The following is a 6,521-nucleotide window of genomic DNA, read 5'->3' as shown; positions in this document are numbered from 1 at the left end:
CAAACTCATACTACAGCTAGTGTAGCCAATGGCCTAGTGTCATAGCAGAATTAGAAAAGTAAGGACATTGGTGAACAATATATGAGTTAGAGAAAAGCTAAACATGTGAATTCTCAATGAAAAAAATCCCGCCGATCCACCGATGACCTCTACTGGTAAATGGTAATGCTAATGAAAAACTGAAATAGGCGAGGCGGGGAAATCAGCCTAAAAAGATAGAATCATAGAATAACCATACCATAAATGGTATAAACTGACAAATTCAGCAACCTATATAATCCTTAGATCTATGTTAGAGAAGGCTAAAATGGAAAACTGACATGGTTATTACCACCTATGTACCGAGGAAATGCTACTCGACTTCAACATAAGAAAATATGTATGAACATTATATGAGAAAAACGACATATATACTAATTAACGATAAATTGTACACCCTGACACCAAAAAAATCACAGAATGCGTAGCGCCAATGGAAGTGGCGGTGCATTACATGAACTGTAGGCAACATTTGGCCATGTAAAGAAGCTAGACTATCAGTTTCTGAGCGTACAGTTCCTTCCAAAGAGTTGACAGGCTGGAGACCATACTCTATAATTTTGGGCCAGTTTTTAATTTTATCGATTCCAATGAGCTAATGGACTACATAGCAAACGATCTGGGATCGACTTCCAATTTTCTTTATTCAAGTCACATAGTTCCTACTTCCTAGAGTAAGCTGCAACACTCAAACACAAAGATGGAAATGTTTCTCTTCTCCATGTTGATGTTATGGAAGACCATGTTGATGTTGTTTGTGCATGACCGACCACATATCCTTAGGCATCAATATTAGACCAGTCGATCCAATATTATCAAGATTCGAGAATAAACAAATTAATGGCACAAAAAGGAAGGAACCAACTGAAATTCAGAATAGTGTACAGAACCATTAGAAATCATATGGCACGAAACTCACCTAACTGAAACGCTCAAGTCCAGCCCTAAACAACTAAATAAGCCAGACATGGGAGAGGGGGGGGGGGGGGATGTTTCTCCATACACGAGTGGCTGGGAAGGGCAAGGATGGCAGCGGCGGAGTTTGGGGCGACCTCGACGGAGCAGGAGGTAGGAAGGCGGTGGAGCTGCGGGTGGCAACGGTGGTGAGAAAACCCTAGCCGGGAGAAGGGGTGGGAAGGAGCGAGGGAGCGCTCGGAGCCTGGGAGGCAGGGAGAGAGAGGATCGCTGGGAGGGAGGAACAGAAGAGAGGGGTGATTATATGGGGTCAGACGGAGATGAGCCGCAGCTGCAGGCTTCGGGTGGTGGCCCGACGCCTTCTTGGATACGCCGGTGGAGGTGGCTTCCGTGCCGGAGCAGGCCTTCTGCTACCAGAAGAAGGACTTGACGTCGCCGCTGCCCCTCATGGCGCTCGCACTCTCACCGGGGCTTTACCTTTCCGAAACAGTGAAGGAGAGATGGGTGGATGGCGATGGATTGGGACAAATGAGATGGTGGATTGGGGAAGGAATGTGTGGTGGAGTGGGTCTCGAGGAAGTGGTGGCGACGGAGGAGCCGGTGAGGCCGGCGGCGTCGCTAGCGCGAGAGGAGAGAGAGAGAGAGAGAGAGAGAGAGAGAGAGAGCGGGGGACACATCCAGAGGACTCCGCAAGACACCTCCAGCGTCACAGATCGGGGGGAAAAACAATCAACGGCAGGGATGCGATGGTCCAATGGCGGAGATAAGAACATGTAGAGGCCGAAACAAGCCCTCAATTCTTCGCCCTTTCATAGGGTAAATGATTACTCCAGAAGACCATGAAGTAGGCTGATGTCGCCCACGCCCACAACATAGGGCCCCCAAGCTCTGCACCAAGTACAATGCGGCGAAGAACCAACACCGTGATACAACCAAACGATGTTGCGAAGAAAACCAGAAGGGAGAAGCTGAGGCCAGCAGCATTATCTTGGTAGAGAAAGCAGTTGTAAACTGTGTCGATCAACCACGGAACACCAATACCAACATAAATGTTCACCAAATTGCTGCAACCAGGAAATTTATCAGTCCACTCGGTTCTGGTTTGAGGAATTGACAACAATAGGTTAATGAGAAAAACTGGTTCAAGAGGATGTATGTAGACATGAACCTGTAAGTGATGTTGGCAATTGTAGAATCTGCAGTGACTTGAGGCTCGGCTGCTATCTTGCTAGCGACCAGATCCAGCAGCCAGTGCTGTGAATGCTATAACATATGTGTTTACTACTACAAAGAAAACTGGATTTCACATCAGCATGCATGCAGTTACATTTCTTTGAGCAGAAGAAAATCAAACTTACGCACAAATATGTTCCAACCTGTGACACAGCTTATCTGATCTGTAATCTTGGTAACACCATAAGCAATACCAATTATGAAGATCAAGGAGCAGATAAAAGCAATCCAACCATGTACATAGTTAAGTTAGGATGTTCATGCACATGCGCCCAAATTAACACTAGTTTGCTAGAACTCTGGAGGGAGAATCCATGCCCTGTCACTGCGAGGATAGCAAGCCTCGCAAAAGGAATCACGTACTGCTCCAACCAACTCGACACAATTACGTGTAATTTCATCTTCATCTTCCCAATGATGACATATACCACAGATACCGTGAAACATTTCATGCTGGTGGTCGAAGCCGCCATGGAGTAATTTGCATAGGAGACGTGCTGTCATCCTATCCTTTCCGAGAAAGATTGTGAATGGCAGGGAGGTACCGGCACCTCGCGGTAAGTCCCACGTACTGTAGAACATCCTTATCACTCAGTCTGTTTTAGCCCCGTTTGTTTAGACTTCTGCTTCAGCTTTTAGTGCTTCTAGTAATTTCAAAAACACTTCTCCCGTTTACAAATGAAGCTGAGAAGCACCTCCAGACGTGGTTTTGGTGCTTCTAGCTGAAAAGCACGTCCGGAGGTGCTTCTCAGCTTCATGTGTAAACGAAAGAAGTGCTTTTGAGATTGCTAGAAACACCAAAAGCTGAAGCTAAAGCCCAAACAAACAGGGCCTTAGTCAAAGAGGTTGTGACGGCATGTACCAAGTCATGTTTTTGGCATGCTCCCAAGTACAAACTAACGGACATATATACTAACGTGTTGTTTCCTGGTTAATTTCACAATGATAGCTAGGCACCTACATAAACTCCTGGGTGTTCTTGTCTGGCAAGAAATTGTGAGGATGCATATATATATACAATTGTGAGGAACTTAGTACAATCAATTATTGTTGAATTAAGAATATAGCTCCTATTTTTAACCAACCAGAATAGTGCTCTGCAGTAGATTGTGAGCTCATGTGTATTTTAGACTGTCGTGTACTTCAAGAAGAATGAAGGACGTATACATTTTAATTTTCTTTCTGTAACCAATGAATCAATGTATGAGATTGAAGACGACAAAGATGACAAAGGAGTTCAAACGGGTTCATACCGACTAATGGAATTCACTTGATGACATTCAGATCCTTACTGTTTGATGATACTCTATAAGATTCAGATATGTATCTTACAATTAATTGAAAATCGAATATAAGAGTGTCTCCTAAACAGAGCTAATAAATGTAGAACATTCATGGTATTAGTAGTATTCACTCTGGATGCATTTTGTATAGTGATAGAATGGGAAACACCCTTTGACAAAATATGCCAGGCAACAAAAGCAGGGGATGGATCATATGCTTTTCGCCCAGTTTTTTTCTAACTGACTCAACAATTCTCTTCTGGTTAGATAGAAGAACCAGGCAATTAATTAATTGCCTCCCAGTTCAGAAAAGATGTTTTCTAACACTTGTTGCTAGTGCTCGGTTCTTATATGCCATGTAGTCCTGTACCTCAGTTTTTGTGTAGGGAGTAATCAAATTAGAGCAGGTAATATGATTTCCTCTCTCCTCTCTGTCCAATAAAAGTATTGTCTTAAATACAGAAATGCTTCGTACAAGTAGCTAAACAATTCCACAATACACTGAAGAGACATTTTCAAATCATAACTATTTTGTAGTATTACATTGGACATACATAAATAGCTGCTTTAATTGGTTGCTAGTGCTCGGTTCTTATATGTCATGGGAAGGCAGTAAAAAAGCAGCTGTATGAATCTGCATGCCTAGTCATGCATGCATTGCAGGAGCAGAACCAGTTAAGCAAGCAAACAAGATAAACTACTCTACCTAGCACTACAACCTACGGTTATGTGCAGCTCCCTTCATGAAAAAAATGCACATTTCCTGTTCCATTGGAATTGTTCATGTCTCTCTTCTGGTGCGCACACGACACACTATTTTTGCTCTTTGGAACAACAAATCCGTTAAAGTTACGTGAGGTGAAGAGGAGGCAAATAAATACCCTCCTGGCATCTTCCACTACACTGCAGGCAAACATGCTTGGTAGTGTGTACGTAGTACGAAAAAACTCCAGCAACATGAAACAGACAGCATATTTCAAAAATCTACGTACTCCCTTCGTCCCTAAATGTAAGAAGTCCTAGCCCTGTCCTAAGTCAAAATTCTTAAACTTTGACCAAGTTTTATAGAAAAATCTACACACATCTATGACTCTAAATTAGTTTTATTAAATCGATCATGGTATATATTTTCATAATATACTTATCTGGTATTCTAAATGTTGGCAAATTTTTCTATAAACTTGGTCAAAGTTTAAGAAATTTGACTTTAACAAAGCCACGACTTCTTACATTTAGGAAGAGGGAATACCATATATTGAAAAAAAAAATCATAAGCAACTAGGGCTCTCAATCGAACATTTAACTTGGTTAAAGAGCATGTATCATGACAGTATGACCAAGCAAATAATGCATGCATGTAGGAAATATATGGATGTTCATGCGCATGCGCCCAAATTAACAGTAGTTTGCTATAACTCTGGAGGGAGAAGCCATGTACCGCCACAATGAGGATAGCAAGCCCCGCCCAAATCCACACAATTACGGGTAATTTCATCTTCATCTTCCCAATGACGATATACACCACAGATACCATGAAACATTTCATGGCGGTGGTCAAAGTCACCGTTGCTATTCTCCACTGCCTTGGAGCACCTCGAACCCAAGAACAAAGTGTAGTTGCCCAAGCTCGTCAGCTCTGCACACTTGTAGCCGTCTTCAGCTTCGGCAACCTCGAACAACCTGCTCGACCGCGGGTGCCAGCTATTATCCGACACCACAATGGCTAACTTCCCCCGTAGCTCGACAAGGAAGAAATTGCTGGTGTTATCGTCGTCTCCATGGACGATCTGTTTGGATATCTGAGGACCCAGTTGGTGAATGGTGGTGACTACGGGATGAGCTCCATCTTGGTTCTTGCCACCAATGTTAAGCTTGACTAGTCTTTCTCGGGTCAGCCCATAGAGCTCGCCGTTGAAGAAGACAATGTCCTGGAGCTGATCCCACAAACCTATCTCCCAGCTGCAGGTTTTGTATACTGTCCACCCGCCATCCGGGCAGCCAATTCTACAGACAGCGACTTGCATCTGTCAATCATGGCGGCGAGGATGCAAGCGCTCGAGGTGGGGTCCTCGGAGAAGACAATCTTGGAGTTGGAGACAAAAAACGGCTTGTCCTCATCGACGCGAAATTTGCCGATGTCCCTTTGCTTCGGAGATAGCGCCACCTCGGCACGCGTGAAGAGGTTGAAGATTACGAGCATGCCTTGCTGGTACCCGGCGGTGGCGTGTGGGCGAGTGGTGAAGAAAGCGGCGAGCCAGCCGCCGTCGTGGGAGCCGACGATCTCCCGGCTGAGAGCCTTGCTCTGGAGCAAGGGGACGTCCAGCAGGACGCCGGTGTAGTCCACGCCGGTGTAGTCCCGGCCGTCCTCGGGGCAGTAGAGGCGATTCTCCGTGGAGTAGCAACTGAAACACTGTGGGAAGCCAGGTAGGGAGAGCAACAGCGGGGGAGAGGGCCGCGGCGGCGCGCCAGGATCGGCACACGGCGGCGATGCGAACGCGGTCGAACGGCGAGGTCGCCATGCCGCGGACTATGGCGAGGAGGTCATCGGGTAGCTCAGCCCACTGTGGTGCCTCGGTGCGGATGGCGTCGTCGTCGCCGGCGGTCCTCTGCGTCTTCATGGTCCGCACGAAACGCGTCTGCTGCCGCGGGCGGCGCTTGATTTGCAGCGGCGGCGAATGTACAGCCGAATCGGAGGCGGCGGCGGCGGCTATTGGGGTGGGAGAGAGGGAGGCTCGGGCGCTCGGGGTACCCTAACTGACATTCTTTTTTGTTTTGAGGGCAAGCCCACTAAGCACTAACGTAGTAGGTTGGGCTGGGCCAAGAGTTTGCGGGACTGCGGGCTGCGGCTCAAAGGATGAAGGCAATGCTGCGGAACGGTGGGCTGCGGCTCAAAGGCTAATTGGTACATTTTGCCGTTCGGTGGGATGCCGTCTTCTTCTTTTTTTTGCAACGATCGTCTGCGTTTCATGGTCGTGTTTACTCTCTTTTGTTTTCTTTTGTTTGGTGGAGTATCCGATGAAAGTCTCGTTCGTGCAAACCGTACGAACTCCA

The 6,521-nt window shown here is 46.1% G+C and overlaps 1 long non-coding RNA gene across 1 annotated transcript; it reads right to left on the bottom strand.

Moving 5' to 3' along the window:
* Positions 1-1,718: 1,718 nt before the first annotated feature.
* On the bottom strand, positions 1,719-6,235 carry LOC112272290. Its single transcript, XR_002965890.1, has 2 exons — positions 2,123-6,235; positions 1,719-2,018 (listed from the first exon to the last, which is right to left on the bottom strand). It is a non-coding gene; the product is annotated as an uncharacterized LOC112272290 (long non-coding RNA).
* Positions 6,236-6,521: the final 286 nt, after the last annotated feature.

Source organism: Brachypodium distachyon, chromosome 4 (genome assembly GCF_000005505.3).
Source record: "Brachypodium distachyon strain Bd21 chromosome 4, Brachypodium_distachyon_v3.0, whole genome shotgun sequence".
Classification (NCBI taxonomy): Eukaryota; Viridiplantae; Streptophyta; class Magnoliopsida; order Poales; family Poaceae; genus Brachypodium; species Brachypodium distachyon.
Note: the sequence above shows the minus strand (reverse complement) of the source record. Positions and strands in the feature narration are given on the sequence as shown.